Raw genomic sequence first — 20,073 nt, 5'->3', positions numbered from 1 at the left:
TAGCTGGAACAGGGGTTGACCTGTGCTGTTGACACTAATAAGATTGAAATGCTAGCTCTCTGGCCAAGTGTTCTTAACAGCCTTCAGAAAAAGACAACTAATTAAAAACAAAATGGATAATAAAATGCTAGTGCATTCTTATATCCCTACGCAATGTTGGGAAACAAAGATGGGATTAAATTTGATTACAATGGTTTCATGCCCATTTGAGTTAATGAGTTAAAAAGTCTTCAAATCTCTTGTCTTATGAAGTTTGATGTTTCTATAAACTTCTAAGTGAAGATTTTATTGAATATAACTCATTAATTAAGTTAGAAATTCTTTTTGGCACATTATTCATTGTCTGCCATTCAGAAAAAAAAGACCTATTGATTTATATTCTTTGTGTGTCTCCATTGCTTGTGTTAGACAGTGAAATTGTCCATGCCAAAGACTGTGTCATGTCATTACACTCTTCAACAGTAACAAATTCTGAACGATGTTTCTTTACCAAACACAACAGGGCTTGGCACTGCGCTGGAAAAGAAGCAGGAGAATCCAAACTGAGGCATTCTGCAACCAGCATGTCTGTCTAGGAGTAGCTTTAGAAAAGCCCATCGTATTTTCCCAGTTGCAATGCTTCAAGTTGGAGAACAGGCAAGAAACCCTGTCTAGGAACTAGGCGAAGAATTTGCTAGCATTCATGGGGGTCGACTGGAAGTAAGTTGGACGAGAACACTGGAGGAGATGGACAGTGAGGCCTAAGGTATCTTCATTGGTTTTGAAGAATTATTCTCAGTTCTTCTACTGACAAGGAACTTAATTGGTTTCAGTTTTCTTTTTTCAATCATTTCCTGTCTTGGTCTCACTTCGCAACAGTTTTGACCTGGCCACCACTCAGTCTGCAGGTTAATATTGTGGTCACATCCCTTTGATGTTATGTGAGCTTGTTCTGCACACTTTTAGAAAGATCCCTCCAGTTTCCATGCAATAAATTTCAGGAAATATGTTTTAAAAATGCATTGAAAAGACAGTAGGCATTAGAATGCCTGATTTCTCTGCATAATAACGAAGGGCCACATCTGTAACTTTCTTATGGCATTAAATGATAATGAAAATGTCATTATGTATTGATGGTTAAGAGAAAAAAAAAGTTTCATTGAAGACTGTTTGATAGCAAAATTTACAAGATCTCTTCAAGACAATGAGGTAGATGATGGGAAAGGACCCCAACTGACAGCCAATACACTGAACTCAATGAAGTTACACTGGCTTGTCAGTAGTTTAGTATGAGAATGTCAATCATTGTTTTTTGTTCAAGGCTGAGCTCTCTGCTTTACTTGACACCTGCCAATACACACAAAAGCCACTGAAACTTAAAATTGAGAGGAGAAAAGAAACACAATCTGCAAGTTTTTGTTTCAGGAACATTGAAATGAATGGATGGATGAGTCATGAGTTGACAGTAACTTCCAACAGTTCAGTTCATGCATTTCTCACCAAAATTTACTTTGAGAAGTCCATTGGGACATAATGTAGGAGCAAATTGCGGCAGCTGCTGGAATCTGTACTGAAAAGAACAAATGCTGGAGATCACAATGTGTCGGCAGTGTCCATGGAGAGACAGCAAGCTAATATTTTTAGAGATAATTGGAACTGCAGATGCCGGAGAATCTTAAGATAACAAAGTGTGAAGCTGGATGAACACAGCAGGCCAAGCAGCATCTTAGGAGCACAAAAGCTAGTGCTCCTGAGATGCTGCTTGGTCTGCTGTGTTCATTCAGCTTCACACTTTGTCATCTTCAGCTAATATTTTCAGTCTACTTGATTCGAAACATTAGCTTGCTCTCTCTCGATGGATACTGCCCAAACCACTGTGAACTCCAGCATTTGTTTTTTTGTGCACTGGGACATACATGGGTTCCTTTAGTTTCTCCACTTCATGAAGTAGAGCTGAGGATTAATCATTGGTCTTGGTTGTTTCCACGAAGCAGACCATGGCATTGTATTGAAATGTCATGCAAATCTGAGACCAAACATTCTTGCACCCTCCACTTCCTTTTCACATTTTGCCCATTACATGGCAGTTCGTTCATGTGCTAGGGGAGCATGAGCCAAGAACATCAAAGTTGTCATTAGTAACAATCTGAAGATTTCAAAATTCACAGAGGAGCCAGGAAACAAAAAGTTCCCATTTTTCAATTTAGCTAAAACTTTAAATGCTCTCAAGAAGTATGATATTGGCCAGATTTTCATTTTTAAGACCGACATTGAGAATTGGAAATTATTCTCAATCCAGCTCAATCGAAGGGAATGGGCATGGCCAGATAATGTAGTCAAAGTTCAGAGGTGAACACAGATGCTGCTAGGTACTGGGATGAGCTGATCAAAGGGCCATCTTAGTGCTGTGGAACTTTATCTCAGTTATAATGAAAAAAAAATGTTTCCCAGTCCTTAATCCTCACATGCTCATATTATTGAACAACCTTTAGCCTTCATGCTCGGACTGTTCTTTTATACTTTTGTTTCCCTCCAAGCAATGTGGACCAAGTAAGAAGCACGTACAACTTGATTTTGGCCAATTCTGCTTTATTGCTTTACACCAAGCAGCCAGTAATGTGCATGTTGATGCTAAATTGAGAAATCTTCACCTTTTGATTGAGATCTTGTGGTCCAATGAGTATTGTCCCTTCTTCTGGACCAGGAGGTCCCAGGATTTGGTGGTCAAGGGAGTGAACATAAGCAAACAGTTTGAGTCACAACCTGCAAATCCTTCTAAGACATTACAATGGCAAATGGTAGGAACAACAGAAATTCCTATGAAACCGCATGATGGAAAGAAAATTTGAAGCTTTCCCCATTACTGTCCATAACTTGATCCTGCAACATGCATGTTGCCACAGCAATTCAGACTGCCTAAGTGAACCACAACACGCATTCATGTACACCATTTACAGCTGGCAGCCCTGGAGATCAACATGTTAATAACAATATTGGAACTGGAGTAGGCCACTCAGCCCATTGAGCTGACCTGCCATTCATCATGATCATGGCTGATCAAACAGTATTGGCCAGCCCATCCTCCTAACACTGTATGATATTGATTTTGAGAAATCTGTCTATCTCTACCTTAAAATAGTCAGAGTCTGAGTTTTCATAGATCCTATTTAGAGAATTCCAAAGGTACCCAGTACTCAGAGTCATCAGAGATAAGGGGAACTGGAGATGCTGGAGAATCCAAGATAATAAAGTGTGAAGCTGGATGAACACAACAGGCCGAGCAGCATCTCAGGAGCACAAAAGCTGACGTTTCGGGCCTAGACCCTTCATCAGAGAGGGGGATGGGGAGAGCGTTCTGGAACAAATAGGGAGAGAGGGGGAGGTGGACCGAAGATGGAGAGAAAAGAAGATAGGTGGAGTGGAGAGTATAGGTGGGGAGGTAGGGAGGGGATAGGTCAGTCCAGGGAAGACAGACAGATCAAGGAGGTGGGATGAGGTTAGTAGGTAGGAAATGGAGGTGTGGCTTGAGGTGGGAAGAAGGGATGGGTGAGAGGAAGAACAGGTTAGGGAGGCAGAGACAGGCAGGGCTGGTTTTGGGATGCAGTGGGGAAGGGGCTGAGCTGGGCTGGTTTTCGGATGCAGTGGGGAAAGGGGAGATTTTGAAGCTGGTGAAGTCCACACTGATGCCATTGGGCTGCAGGGTTCCCACACCCCGCTCCTGCCACAACCACCCCAAGAGGATCCCCCTCGTTCTCACACCCGACCCCACTAACCTTCGGATACAATGCATCATCCTCCGATACTTCCGCTATCTACAATCCGACCCCACCACCCAAGACATTTTCCATCCCCACCCTTATCTGCCTTCCGGAGAGACCACTCTCTCCGTGACTCCCTTGTTCGCTCCACACTGCCCTCCAACCCCACCACACCCGGCACCTTCTCCTGCAACCGCAGGAAGTGCTACACTTGCCCCCACACCTCATCCCTCACCCCCATCCCAGGGCCCAAGATGACTTTCCACATTAAGCAGAGGTTCACCTGCACACCTGCCAATGTGGTATACGGTATCCATTGTACCCAGTGTGGGTCCGTCTACATCAGGGAAACCAAGCGGAGGCTTGGGGACCGCATTGAAGAACACCTCCGCTCGATTCGCAATATACAACTGCACCTCCCAGTCACGAACCATTTTAACTCCCCCTCCCATTCTTTCGACGACATGTCCGCCATGGGCCTCCTGCAGTGCCACAATGATGCCACCTGAAGGTTGCAGGAACATCAACTCATATTCCGCTTGGGAACCCTGCAGCCCAATGGTATCAATGTGAACTTCACCAGCTTCAAAATCTCCCCTTCCCCCACCGCCTCCCAAAATCAGCCCAGTGCGTCCCCTCCACCCACAGCATCCCAAAACCAGCCCAGCTCATGCCCTTCCCCCACTGCATCCCAAAACCAGCCCAGCCTGTCTTTGCCTCCCTAACCTGTTCTTCCTCTCACCCATCCCTTCCTCCCACCTCAAGCCGCACCTCCAGTTCCTACCTACTAACCTCATCCCACCTCCTTGACCTGTCCGTCTTCCCTGGACTGACCTATCCCCTCCCTACCTCCCCACCTATACCCTCCTCTCCACCTATCTTCTTTTCTCTCCATCTTCGGTCCGCCTCCCCCTCTCTCCCTATTTATTCCAGAACCCTCTCCCCATCCCCTTCTCTGATGAAGGGTCTAGGCCCCAAACGTCAGCTTTTGTGCTCCTGAGATGCTGCTTGGCCTGTTGTGTTCATCCAGCTTCACACGTTATTATCTCAGGGTCATCACTTTATTTTCAGGTTTCGCCCCCTGGTTCTGACAATCCCTTTAAGTTTTAAAGGCTTCCCATTCTTTGAAACCTGGAGAATTTCGACCCAATTCTCCCAATCAATTTAATAGGATATATTTATGAGTAGATCTCAGAACTTCCATCATGGAGGCCTCAGAAGAGTTTTTTTTTGAAAAATCACAAAAATGGGATAGGTGATCAAAGTTCTGCCTACTCTGGCACTGAAATCTAGAGTTTCAGTGAATCAAAATTGACTTGTATATTCAGTTTTTTTTTGTAGTTAATGTGGAGATGATGGTCAAGTGATCTGATCACTAGACTGTCGATGCGGAGACCCAGATAATGTTCTGGGGGGCCGGGTTCGAATCCTGCCATGGCAGATGGTGGAATTTGAATTCCATAAAAATATCTGGAATTAAGAATCTAATGATGACAACAAGTTCTATTGGTGATTGCCAGGGAAAACTAGTCTGGTTCACTGATACCCTTTAGGGAAGGAAACTGCTTTCCTTGATACCAAAGTTTGGAGCTGGGTGATCAAATCAGGCCAAGCAGCATCTCACGAGCACAAAAGCTGACGTTGCGGACCCTTCATCAGAGAAGGGGATGGGGAGAGGGTTCTGGAATAAATAGGAAGAGAGGGGGAAGCGGACCGAAGATGGAGAGAAAAGAAGATAGGTGGAGAGGAGACTATAGGTGGGGAGGTAGGGAGGGGATAGGTCAGTCCAGGGAAGACGGGCAGGGCAAGGAGGTGGGATGAGGTTAGTAGGTAGGAAATGGAAGTGCGGCTTGAGGTGGAAGGAAGGGATGGGTGAGAGGAAGAACAGGTTAGGGAGGCAGAGACAGGCTGGACTGGTTTTGGGATGCTGTGGGGGGAGGGGACGAGCTGGGCTGGTTTTGGGATGCAGTGGGGGAAGGGGAGATTTTGAAGCTGGTGAAGTCCACGTTGATACCATTGGGCTGCAGGGTTCCCAAGCGAAATATGAATTGCTGTTCCTGCAACCTTCAGGTGGCATCATTGTGGCACTGCAGGAGGCCCAGGATGGACATGTCGTCTAAAGAATGGGAGGGGAGTTAAAATGGTTTGCGACTGGGAGGTGCAGTTGTTTATTGCGAACCGAGCGGAGGTGTTCTGCAAAGTGGTTCCCAAGCCTCCGCTTGGTTTCCCCAATGCAGAGGAAGCGACACTGGGCACAATGGATACAGTACACCGCATTGGCAGATGTGCAGGTGAACATCTGCTTAATATGGAAAGTCATCTTGGGACCTGGGATGGGGGTGAGGGAGGAGGTGTGGGGGCAAGTGTAGCATTTCCTGCGGTTGCAGAGGAAGGTGCCAGGTGTGGTGGGGTTGGAGGGCAGTGTGGAGCGACCAAGGGAGTCACGGAGAGAGTGGTCTCTCCAGAAGGCAGACAAGGGTGGGGATGGAAAAATGTCTTGGGTGGTGGGGTCGGATTGTAAATGGCGGAAGTGTCGGAGCATGCGTTGTATCCGGAGGTTCGTGGGGTGGTGTATGAGAATGAGGGGGATCCTCTTGGGGCGGTTATGGCAGGGGGTGGAGTGTGAGGGATGTGTTGCTGGAAATGCGGGAGTCGCGGTCAAGGGCGTTCTCGACTACTGCGGGGGGAAAGTTGCGGTCCTTGAAGAACTTGGACATCTGGGATGTGCGGGAGTGGAATGCCTCATCCTGGGAGCAGATGTGGCGGAGGCGGAGGAATTGGGAATAGGGGATGGAATGTTTGCAGGAGAGTGGGTGGGAGGAGGTGTATTCTAGGTAGGTGTGGGAGTCGGTGGGCTTGAAATGGACATCAGTTTCTAGCTGGTTACCTGAGATGGAGACTGAGGGGTCCAGGAAGGTAAGGGATGTGTTGGAGATGGCCCAGGTGAACTTGACGTTGGGGTGGAAGTTGTTGGTGAAGTGAATGAACTGTTTGAGCTCCTCTGGGGAGCAAGAGGCGGCCTCGATACAGTAATGAATGTAACGGAGCAAGAGGTGGGGTTTGGGGCCTGTGTAGGTGTGGAAGAGGGACTGTTCCACGTATCCTACAAAGAGGCAGGCATAGTTTGGGCCCATGCGGGTGCCCATGGCCATCCCCTTTGTCTGTAGGAAGTGGGAGGAATCGAAAGAGAAGTTGTTGAGGGTGAGGACAAGTACGGCTAGGCGGATGAGGGTGTCAGTGGAGGGGGCTCGTCAGGCCTGTGGGACAGGAAGAAGCGGAGGGCCTTGAGGCCATCTGCATGAGGAATACAGGTGTATAGGGACTGGACGTCCATGGTGAAAATGAGGTGTTGGGGGCCAGGGAATTGGAAGTTCTGGAGGAGGTGGAGGGTGTGGGTGGTGTCACGGACGTAGGTAGGGAGTTCCTGGACTATAGGGGAGAAAATGGAGTCCAGATAGGTAGAGATGAATTCAGTGGGGCAGGAGCAGGCAGAGACAATGGGTCAACCAGGGCAGGCAGGTTTGTGGATTTTGGGAAGGAGTTGGAAACGGGCCCTGAGGGGTTGGGGAACAATGAGGTTGGAGGCTGTCGGTGGGAGGTCATGGATGGTATTGGAGATGATGGTTTGGTATCCTTACCTGGTATAACCTACATGTGACTCCAGACCCACAGCAATGTGGTTGACTCTTAACTGCCTTCTGGGCAGTTAGGCAGGGGTAATAAATACTGTTGGGCCAGCGATGCCCTCATTCAGTGAATGCATAAAGGAGTAGGCCAGATGCATCAAGATTGCCAGCAGAGGTAAGATTTCCACTCTGTGAATAATAGCTCTGTAGATTAATTGTTGGAGATACGCATGCTCAAGATTTTCTCTTTGGAGTGTGTGTGCACCATAATTTTATTTCCTTGTTACCTGTGGTCTGCATGAGAATTGAAGGAATGTGAAACTGCAGTATGTGCAGTTGTTAAATATTGCAAAGACTGGAAATGAAAGTTGGGAAAACTCAGCAGGTATTTATGGGGAGAAACAAAATTAAAACATTTGAGCCGGATGACCTTCCATCAGAACAGAAGCAAGATGGAAGTGTAAGCATGCTCAGGCTGTGGAAAGGATGGGGAAAGGAAAAACAAAGGAAGAATAATGCAGATATTGGTTGAGATTGATGCAAGATTCCATGATACAACAACCAAAATGAGTGCTAATGGATATTGTAAAGAAACAAATGGTGTGACCAAATGAGGAGTGATTAGCTACACAGAAACCACATAAATACCAAATGAAGGGATAACCAAAACAATATTGGATAAAACACTACAGTGGGGGCCGGGGGCGGGGTGGGGGGGAAGTTTGGTGGGTGGGGGAATAAACACGTGGATCGAGATGGAGGCAGAGGCTTCCAAAAATAGAAAATGCTGATCATAACTTGAATGCTGAATTAAAGAAACATAGAAAATAGCCACATGATGACAAGGCAGTACATGCCCAAACACAGCAAGACCTGGACAATGCCCACGCTTGGGCTTAAAGTGACAAGTAACATGCGCCACACAAACGTCAGCAAATTACTGTCTCCAATAAGAGGCCATCCAACTACTGACGCTTGGCATTTTGTTGGCAATACCAACAGTGAATCAACGCTGTCAATTTGCTGGTGGTTACCATTTACCAGAAACTGAGCTGCACTCATCATATAAAGACTGCAGCTACAAGGGTTGATCAGAGACTAGGAATAGTGCAGTTCTCACCACATGACTCAGCAAAGACTGCCCACTATCCATAAGGCACATTTTAGGCAAATAATGAAATATGTCCCGTTTGACAAACATTCATTCCTTCCACTAACAATGCTCAGTAGCAGCAGTATGTACCATCAACAAGATGCGCACCAAGATTCACCTCTGATCCTTCAGTAGCACCTTGTAAACCCATGAACAGTTAAATTGGAATTTCACTTAGAAGTGATTTTTCGGGCCTGGGTCAATGAAGGGAAGAGATGAAGGGACAGATGTTACCTGTTCTAGGTTAGTGTGTGCCATTGGCTAGAGAGGGAGTGGTAGGGCAAATGAGGAGTGGACTAGGGTATCAGAGATGGAATGATATTAACAGAATGTTGAAATGGGGGAGCAGGGAAAGATATGTTTACAAGTTGCATTATATTGGAGCTGTCAGCAGCCTTTCACCATCCATACTTCAACCACTGCAGACGATCACGTCTACCAAAGACAGGGGCTAAGGGACAAAAATGGAACATAGGACATTGAGTATAGAACAGTACAGCACAGGAACAAAAATCCGAAGTTTCAGACTCAGCAGTCTGAGCTTTTTTTGCAGCACTCTAATCTTGCATGGCTTCTATTTGTACTACAATGGGAATCCACATATTAACCATTAAATCCTATATCATGGCAAGATTTGGAAGTATTCTTGTAGAGTTGGCAGCTACTTCTACACTGGAACAAATGGATTCCAAGCTCTCACAAAGCCATGTGCCAAGTAGAACTGGGTTCCTTATTTGGCGTCGCATCCGTAAATATTGACTCCCTCTACCCCCAGTCATCAATAGCACACTGCCCACTGTATCCATACTGATCATGACGACTCAAGTATGCTTGTTCCTCATGGCTTTCACATGTAGATTCTACCTGAAATGTTACTTGGTAAATTTCATGCAGTGTCAGTAATTGAACTGGTAACTACAAGTGCGAAAGCAAATCATGATTTTTTCCCTTCCTAATTAGTCTCGCATACCTCTAGGGCATCACCACCAACCCACTGTCTCTGCCCAGGCAATGGTTCTTGAATATCCAAAGGTGTAAAGATAGAAGAGTGTGCTGGGTGCGGGTGGAGAGAGCATGTGTTGAGATGGGAATGGGCTGCTGAAGGGTGTTTTCAGTAGGAATGCACCATCAGCTGCAATAGCTTTAACCCAGCTGCTGGGAAAAACCTCAGCCATAAACTTATTGATGAATACCTCTAGTGTCTCTTTCAAAGGAGAAGACAAGTGGCCATGTTTGCATAGCTGTCAGTCCTGTAGCTTCCCAGTATGTGTCACCTGGTCCAGCAGCAAAGTGAAATGCATGGTACAATGTCTTTGGGTGATGTGCCTACCACGGTGAAGTGAACAGTCTGTGAGGCTAATGATTTGTTTGTTAGGCCATTATTGATATTGACTACCGTCTTGTGTTGCTTTCAATTATGTCAGAAGTCCCACAACCTCAGGTTTTAGCCCAACAAGTTTATTTGAAAACACAAGCTTTCAAACCTTGTTCCGTTTTCAGGAGTTAGTGAGAGAGGTAGTATCAAACATAGAATTTGTCAGTAAAAGATCAAAGGGCCACGCCACTGATGAGGATGTACATCTTGACAATTATGTACTTGTTTTCATTGCCTTTCTAATGTTAGCCTGGCAGGCCTCCGGAGATATAAGGACTTCTTCCATTGGCTTCCAGTCGCATTGTAGAACACGATTTTTTGTTCATTGCACCATTTTTCAACCTTCTTTCCTCCTGTTATCTTCCCTTCCATCACTTTTTGCATCTGCTGCAATTAGCGCTTTATCTTTATGATGGTGAAAGCTGGTTTCAAAGAAATTGGGCTCACATTAATTGTTGTTATCTTAGCACAAATTCCAGGCAGCACCAACCATGTGGCTTGTCTGCGTAACTTTGACCTGTTATCGGCTCATCGAGCATCATGATTTCCACAACATCTTTGCTCAATACTGAAATGAAACAGGAAGCTATCTTAGGATTCAATTATTTGTCACCATGACTGATGAAGGAATTTTATTTACTGTCAATTAGTCCATCTATGTCACAGCTTAGAACACAGCAGCTTACTTCCGACATAATAAAATGTGAGGCTGGATGAACACAGCAGGCCAAGCAACATCTCAGGAGCATAAAAGCTGATGTTTCGGGCCTAGACCCTTCATCAGAGTCTCTGATGAAGGGTCTAGGCTCGAAACGTCAGCTTTTGTGCTCCTGAGATGCTGCCTGGCCTGCTGTGTTCATCCAGCCTCACATTTTATTATCTTGGAATTCTTCAGCATCTGCAGTTCCTATTATCTCAGCTTACTTCCGACAGATGTGTACTGCAGCAGAGTTTAACATGACAAAGTAGTCTGACAATAACTAAGGCTTCCTGATTTTAGCAAGTGTTGTATCATGCAATTGTGTTATTTATATTATGTCCACTGGTTTTAGAGATGATCTTAGAAGAGCGAAATAGTTTTCTATCTCATGAAAGTTTCTATGCTGTACACCTGTTTTTGTCTGGCAATTAAACATGTTTTGAACCGAATAACACGGGAGAGAACAGCTGAGCTGAAGATTACTTTTCACTGATGCACAATCACACTCAATAATCAAACCATGAACCTATTTTACTGCCTACTGTTGCTGATCCTTTGCTTGTAGTTATAAAAAGCAAGCAAGCTTTTTAAAAAAATCTTTATTAATATAGTAATTTTTTTGGTGCTTTCTTTCATCACTTCCTTTCGGTGACAGGTATAAAGAGGAAACTGGTGATAAAGATGGGAGACACTTTCAAACCATTAATGGGAATTGAAAGAATGGACAGAGAGAAGCCATTTCTGCTGTTTGATGAGTCAAAAACAAGGGGACCTGTTTGACTGCTAGAGTCAGTACTATTGAATGAAATTGAGAAACACCCGTAAATGCAAAAGGTGGTAGAAGAGTGAATCTTTCTTACACAGGCACTGACTGATGATGGATAAATTGTCCGTTTGATATCTGAGAATTTTTTTTAACCAAAGGTTTTAAGGAATTTGTTGCTGAGTTGGACACATGAAGTGACATCTTAGGCTGGTCCTGATTTCATTGAACAGTGGAATTGACTCAAGGGATGAAAAGATAATTCATTTCCCTATGTTCCTGTCAGTGACATAAAGATAAATTAGGAATGATGGAAATCTGAGATAATGGGAACTGCAGATGCTGGAGAATCCAAGATAACAAAGCGTGGGGCTGGATGAACACAGCAGGCCAAGTAGCATCTCAGGAGCATCTCTCTGATGAAGGGTCTGGGCCCAAAATGTCAGCTTTTGTGCTTCTGAGATGCTGCTTGGCCTGCTGTGTTCTTCCAGCCCCACACTTTGTTATAATGATGGAAATCTGTTGCATGTCTGTCTAGATTGGAGAAGTGGCAGAATGAAATCAGTATTCAGAAAGGGCCTATGCTGAAAATACTGTCTACCCTCAGTTGATATCATAAGTGTTAAGCAATGGCAGCAGTTTCTTAATATTTATTTTCAGATGTAATGCTGACAGTACTGTATTATAAGTTCCATCAAAATTTGATCAAAGCCACTATGATTTTGTTATTAACAAATAGTGAAAGTATACTGCAATTGATTGTGGGAAATGAGTACATCCTGTTTACATTCTGCAATGCATAGAGTTTTCTTTTGATAAAGCACAGGTCAAAACAGCATTCATCCAGATAAGACAATGCCCTGACAAACTAAATTAAACTACAAACACAAGGGAGTTGAAGCTTTGTGATTAAAGCATTGATTTTGTCTGATTTAAAGTGAATTGTTATTGTTAGCAAAGCCAATGTTAGCATTTTGGAAATATCACTGGAAGTTTATGGCTTGAGTCAATGTCCCAAATCTGGGTACATATTTTTAACCAATATAGCTTGACACAATACATATGAGTACAAGTTTTGAACGTTTGCTTGACATTTCCAGAATGTCTTTTCGTTATTGACAGTAAGTGTTGCTGAAAAAGTTATCCTTCCATGTTTAATTCCCATAATTTGAATTGAAATGTAATTACACAACATGGTTTGAAGTGCAAGATAGAAGGATCAATTTAGGTGCATTTCACTGAATAATTATGGAAGGAGAAGTAGATGAACTTTAGATTGGATCATGCTATTGACGGGATGTGACAAGTGATATTGTCATATTATGACGGTAGATTGATTTTTGGTAATGAAGAAGGTGGAAGATTATTGGGATAATGTGGAGTTCAAGCAACATTCATGACCTATTGAATAATTAGGTCATTAAAAACATTAGGAGCAGTTTCAAGGCGATGCGTGACTGACACCTGCTCCTAATTCATATGTTCAAATGTTTGTTCCTGAGGGATTTGTTTAAGCATCTCAATTTTTCAGGGATGGCTTGAAAGAAAGAAATCAAGAGTTGTGGATCTTGTTTTGAAGATGTCATCAAGCTAAGAGCAACTGTAAAATGGCACAGTTGGGACCACACATTGCAAAGAAATATTTGTGTGGGCAAAACTATGACAAATGGAGTTCTATGTGAGGTTAGCTGTTAGGTTGTCTATTTTGGACCCACAAGGCAAATTGGAGCAACAAGGAAATTTAAAAGGCCAACAAGATTTAAGAGCCCAAGTACATATCTCATCATATTTTTCAGATGGGGACAAAATAAAAGTAAAATTGCTGGTTCAATTTTTAGCAGTCATCCCTGTAAACTGCAATGTAAGTGTGAAAAAGTTATCCTTCAGTTATAAAGACTCTTGGCCAGACCCCTTCAGTAATAGTATATTGAGATTTTGGCACCATGCTTGAGGAAGGGCACTTTTTTTTTCATTCTTTAGTTAAATGTGATCATTGTTGGGACACCCAATATACGTTTGTCAGCCCTGATTAGCCATGAAGAGGTGGTATTGAGAGCTGACCTGATCCACCTATTTTGCCTCTTATTTGCATTTGCAAAGACTGTTTTTTTTTAAATAGCTACGTCAGATGCCTGAAAAATTATCCAAACTAATTCTGGGTCAGGCACTCATTTTGAGATAGTAGATATCAGTCCCTGAAACTGGGCCAGGTTGTCACTATTCTATTCCTGTTAAATAGAGGCTCAACCTATAATTTATATACCGATAATATCAACAAAATAATACCACATAGTTTTCATTACCCATCATAAATATGTCAACAGAGTGAAAAATAATTTCAGTCTGCAACAAGGGGTGACAGAGAGCCTAATAATTCAACATCATTCTTCTTACATTTTTTCATCAAATTTTAATATAATTTAATTTAAATATATTAAGTTTAATTTCATATAATTTAAATTTATCATTGGAGATCCATCTGGACATGACATTAACAAATCTCTACCCTACCTCTGTTCAGAAAAAAAAATATGAAGAACCTCATGGATTGGCTGAGCATTCAGTTTATCTGTTTCCACAGCTTTGTGTTCAGAACAATTGAAGATACTTCTGACACATTCAAATCATTTTTTTTAACACTCAATTAGCTGTTGTTCACACTTGTGCGAAACTTAAACCTTCAAACATGTTTTCCTTTTTTGAGGGCTTCTAATAGTATGCTTTGGTGAATAATTGTACAGAGCAGGTGACAGGCATTTCCCTGTGCACTGTCCTAATGTACTAATGCATTTTTAACAAAGTAACACCAGAAATGTGTGCATTCATGCTGTGTGTTTGGCTCAAGCAGAATGTTTAATCTATTGCTACAATGCTTGTTCTAACTCCTATAAAATAAGAAATTAGGAGAGGATATCCTGGTATTGAAGAATCTAACTTGCACTTGTTACAATTAACTATTTTACATAAACACTATCTTCCTCAGGTCTATAAGTGTCCAGGATAATATTAAACAATTAAGGCACAAAAAAGTAGAGTCTCATGCTTCAAATGATTTGTGGTAAGATGAAGTATGAAACCTTCATACACTCAGTTCACATGATACATGATACTTGATACTACGATATTGTGCTCATATAATTAGCATTCTTTTCAAGCCAATTTGACATCAACTTGAAGCTCCAAGAAAATTTCTGGCAAAGACTTACATTGCCTAATCAAAGAAGGAATCAATATTTATTGATTCAGCTATAATACTTGCCAATGAATGAAGATTTTATGCAGAAAGGCGTGCAAAGTGAGAAAGGTTCAATCGAAGTTAGATGCTAATAAGACGTAAGAAAGAATGGATAACACTGCCTCAAGGCTTTGTGAAATATGACACTTCTACACCTTTGCACAAGTCAAAATTTGAATTCAGTCCATGTCCCAATCACATCTCCATCACTATGCATATCTGTTGGGACATCAGTCTTGCTCATCTAAGCATGCCATTAGAAGTCTTCAGGGAAGGAAAAGATGTTTTGAAAATATAAGTTTCACACAAGTGTGAATGATAGCTTATTGAGATGAAGTTTTAAAAAGCAACAATATGAATGTGTCAGAAGTATCTTCAATTGTTTTGAACACAAAGCTATGAAAGCAGATAAACTGAATGCTCAACAAATCCATGAGATTCTTCATAATTTCTCCTGAACAGAGGTAGCAGGGCAGAGATTTGTTAATGTCATGTCCAGATGAACCTTCAATGACAAATTTTAATTATATGGAAAATTGATGGACAATATATCGAAGGACAATGTTGAATTATCATGGTCTCTGTTATCCATTGATTTCATTTGATTTGATTTATTTATTACCACGTGTATCTTTTTGCAAATTATGGCAAGAAGTGTTGTATAATATTGCCACTTTCAGGAGCCATCTTAAAACACAGAAAAAAGAACAAAAATATTGAATATAAAGGTAGAAAAATAAGGAAATAAAGGAAGTTTCCAACTTTACAGTCCTTCTTGTTAAGTTCTGAGTCATGGCCATAGGCCTAGTGGCCTAGCAAGAGTCCCCTTTGCAGCACCAAATCTGCTGGAATAAAAGTCGCCAATCTTTGGTGCCATCTCACCCCCCTTGACACCACCGCCCCTTCACCACTATGAGTCCATGCTGGATCTTGCCAATGCAGATGCCACCAATGTTGCTGGGTACGACACTGCCCCAAACTCAACTCCAGTACTGCCATAAGTCTGCTACAGGCCCACCTTGGCTGTTGCCGATGACACCGGGTTTCACACTGAGCCCAAATTTGCCTCCCCCATCGCCTTCCTGAATCTGCGCTGGAAGTAGATGCCACCAGGAGCCTGAACTTGCTTCCGCCTCAGCTGCCATGAGTCGGTGCCAGCAATGCCTCATTGAAGCTGAAACCAACAGGAACGCAAGCTCACCTCACAACCATATGTCCACACTACTGGGCCAACTCAAATCTGTACTACTGAACCCATTCACCACCATCACCGATGCCGTCACCGCCACTGAACTCTTCATGAAGAGGTAAGTAAAATAAAGCAGAAAGAAAAAAAAAACAAGAGAAGAGAGAAATAAAAGAAAAGATGGAACTGACAAGCCCAGGGTACAGAAATCCTAATCCACCACCATTCTACCAGAAATGATTGTGGTAGATAGAACATAGACATAGAACAGTACAGCACAGAACAGGCCCTTCAGCCCACAATGTTGTGCCGACCATTGATCCTCATGTATGCACCCTCAAATTTCTGTGACCATATACATGTCCAGCAGTCTCTTAAATGACCCCAATGATCTTGCTTCCACAACTGCTGCTGGCAACGCATTCCATGCTCTCACAACTCTCTGCGTAAAGAACCTGCCTCTGACATCCCCTCTATACTTTCCACCAACCAGCTTAAAACTATGACCCCTCGTGCTAGCCATTTCTGCCCTGGGAAATAGTCTCTGGCTATCAACTCTATCTATGCCTCTCATTATCTTGTATACCTCAATTAGGTCCCCTCTCCTCCTCCTTTTCTCCAATGAAAAGAGACCGAGCTCAGTCAACCTCTCTTCATAAGATAAGCCCTCCAGTCCAGGCAGCATCCTGGTAAACCTCCTCTGAACCCTCTCCAAAGCATCCACATCTTTCCTATAATAGGGCGCCAGAACTGGACGCAGTATTCCAAGTGCGGTCTAACCAAAGTTTTATAGAGCTGCAACAAGATGTCACGACTCTTAAACTCAATCCCCCTGTTAATGAAAGCCAAAACACCATATGCTTTCTTAACAACCCTGTCCACTTGGGTGGCCATTTTAAGGGATCTATGTATCTGCACACCAAGATCCCTCTGTTCCTCCACACTGCCAAGAATCCTATCCTTAATCCTGTACTCAGCTTTCAAATTCGACCTTCCAAAATGCATCACCTCGCATTTATCCAGGTTGAACTCCATCTGCCACCTCTCAGCCCATCTCTGCATCCTGTCAATGTCCCCCTGCAGCCTACAACAGCCCTCTACACTGTCAACGACACCTCCGACCTTTGTGTCGTCCGCAAACTTGCTGACCCATCCTTCAATCCCCTCAGCCAAGTCATTAATAAAAATTACAAACAGTAGAGGCCCAAGGACAGAGCCCTGTGGAACCCCACTCACCACTGACTTCCAGGCAGAATATTTTCCTTCTACTACCACTCGCTGTCTTCTGTTGGCCAGCCAATTCTGTATCCAAGCAGCTAAGTTCCCCTGTATCCCATTCCTCCTGACCTTCTGAATGAGCCTACCATGGGCAACCTTATCAAATGCCTTACTGAAGTCCACATACACCACATCCACAGCTCGACCCTCATCAACTTTTCTAGTCACATCCTCAAAAAACTCGATAAGGTTTGTAAGGCATGACCTACCCCGCACAAAGCCATGTTGACTGTATTTGATCAAGCCATGCTCTTCCAGATGGTCATAAATCTTATCCCTCAGAATCCTTTCTAACACCTTGCAGACGACAGACGTGAGACTTACTGGTCTATAATTGCCGGGGATTTCCCTATTTCCTTTCTTGAAGAGAGGAATTATATTTGCCTCTCTCCAGTCCTCAGGTACGACTCCAGTGGAGAGCGAGGATGCAAAGATCTTCGCAAGTGGCGAAGCAATTGCATTTCTCGCTTCCCAAAGCAGCCGAGGACAAATCTGGTCCGGGCCTGGCGACTTGTCAATCTTAAATTATATTTTAATCTATTGTTGTATTTATGATGGGAAAAATATTTTACTATGTTATATGCTTTGAATACAGCATTTTGCAAAATTGAACTATACTGTAAGGTATTCAAAGATAATTATAATTGTGGCAAAATAAATTTAAAATTGATCATGATTCTTATAACAAGTATCAGCTGAAATGCAATCAGAGATAATGGGAACTGCAGATGATGGAGAATCCAAGATAATAAAGTGTGAAGCTGGATGAACACAGCAGGCCAAGCAGCATCTCAGGAGCACAAAAGCTGACGTTTCGAGCCTGGGGTCTAGGCCCGAAACGTCAGCTTTTGTTCTCCTGAGATGCTGCTTGGCCTGCTGTGTTCATCCAGCTTCACACTTTGTTATCTCAGCTGAATTGCAACTTATTTTCATAAAGAAAGCTGACAAATAGATGCTAAAAAGTGACAGCTTAAGTGCAGGCCTGAATGTACTCAAAAATCTGATTGCCTCAGAGTTGCTCTTACTCTGCCTTTGTAACTTCAACAGTAACAACAACCTATACGTACACAACACCTTTAGCAATAAGGTGTATCAAAGGAGCATGAAACTAAACTATGTAAGGAATGTTAGACCAGATGACAAGGTTTTAATGTATGGCTGAAAGGAGGAAAACAAAACAAAAAGGGATAGAGATAATAGGAACTGCAGATGCTGGAGAATCCGAGATTACAAGGTGTGGAGCTGTACGAACACAACAGACAAGCAGCATCTTAGGAGTTTCTGATGAAGGGCCATGGCCCGAAACGTCAGCTTTCCTGCTCCTAAGATGCTGCTTTGCCTGCTGTGTTCATCCAGCTCCACACCTTGTTATCGCTTAAAAAGGGATGGAGGTTTGGGAAGGGAATTCTGGAGCTTGTGGTCTATGTATTTGAACACACAGCCAGCAATAGGAGGGGTTGGGAGGAGGCGGTGTTAGCAATAATAATTGAGGATACATAATGCCAGAAACAATATTTGGCTGATATCACAGAATTGTGGAGTTGGAGAAGTTTACATTACTAGGGAGGGAGGATTTGTCAGCAGGGTTGGGAATTTTAAAACAAAGACTTCACTAGAAATGCTATCATGAATAGAAAGCAAAATTGGGAATTATGTCAAGTGTTCAATCTACATTACTCATATTCTGACATACATTAACTTGACAAGTGATTGGATGATCTTCCTCTGAAATGCAAGATCCTAGCAATAGAAAGTCACTTCAGTGTGAAATCATAAATATGAAGGCTTAAGAGTAATCCTACAGACTTACGGAATTCTACACAGAACATAGAACATAGGAGCAGAAATGAGCCATTTGTCCTCTTGAGCTTGCTCTGTTGATCAGTGAGATCATGGCTGATCTGATATCCTTAACTCCACTTTCCTGTCTTATCCACATAACTGATTAAAATTCTCTCTATTCTCTCTATCTCAGCCTTGAATACATTAAACAACCCAACCTCAATTGGCCTTTGTGGTAAAGAATGCTACAGATTTACTCCTGTCAGAGAGAAGAAATACCTCCTTATAATCCCCTTATATGGCGGTCCCTTACACTGAGATTACGCTACATGCTCCTCAACTCTCCCACAAGGAGACCAGTCGACATCCTGAAGAATTTTATGTTTCAGTAAGGTTGCCTGTCATTTTTATAAACTCCATTCTTCATAAGAAAGTATCTCCATGCCCAGAATCAATGTGGTGAACATGCCCTGTACTGCTTCCAGTGGTACCATATCTTGTCTTACATATGGGGATCAAAACTATTCATAGTAATCCTGGTGTGGTATATTCCATCTCTTGGATAGTTTTAGTGAGACATCCCTATTTTGAGGTATGATTATCTTTGAATTGAAAGCCAACAGTCCACTTGCCTTCTCTGTTACCCACTGAACATAGAGCTAGCTTTTTATGATTCATGCACAAAGATCCCTGAATCTCTCTGTGTTGCTTCTTTCTGCAATCTTTCCCAGTTTAAGAAATCTTAGCTCCTCTATTTCCCCTTTCAAAGTGCATAACCTCATATTTTCCTACATTGTATTCCATATGTCAAATTCTGCCAATTCATTTTCAAATCCCTGTGTAGATTTTATGTTATCCTTTACATGTCTTCTGAACTATTATTGTAGTTAACACTGCTGCCTCACAGTGTCGGGTTCAGTTCCATCCTTGGGTCACTGTCTGTGTGGAGTTTGCACATTGTCCCTGTGTCTGTGTGGGTTTCTGCCAGATGCTCTGGTTTCCTCCCACAATCCAAAGATGTGCAGGTTAGGTGGATTGGACATGCTAAATTTCCTGTAGGGTCCAGGGTACGTAAGTTAGGTGGAATAGAAATGGGAAATGCAGGATTACGGGAAAAAGAACAGGGGATGAGTCTAGGTGGGATGCTCTTCAGAAGAGTGGTGTGGGCTTGTTGGGCTGAAGGGTCTGTTTCCAAACTGTAGGTATTCTATGACTCTATGAATCTACAAAACTGACAA

The 20,073-nt window shown here is 42.9% G+C and overlaps 1 protein-coding gene across 1 annotated transcript in view; it reads left to right on the top strand.

Annotated features, from left to right (window-relative positions):
• Positions 1–625: 625 nt before the first annotated feature.
• Positions 626–20,073, top strand: part of tenm3 (teneurin transmembrane protein 3) — a 3,293,451-nt gene continuing 3,274,003 nt past the window's right edge. Inside the window, exon 1 of the mRNA XM_059644858.1 lies at positions 626–745. The gene's annotated coding sequence lies outside the window, so the exon portion shown is untranslated. The remainder of the gene's footprint in view (positions 746–20,073) is intronic.

The sequence above is a fragment of the Stegostoma tigrinum genome, chromosome 3 (genome assembly GCF_030684315.1).
Source record: "Stegostoma tigrinum isolate sSteTig4 chromosome 3, sSteTig4.hap1, whole genome shotgun sequence".
NCBI classification, from domain to species: Eukaryota; Metazoa; Chordata; class Chondrichthyes; order Orectolobiformes; family Stegostomatidae; genus Stegostoma; species Stegostoma tigrinum.
The sequence above is the reverse complement of the archived record's forward strand: the minus strand, read 5'-3'. Positions and strand labels throughout refer to the sequence as shown.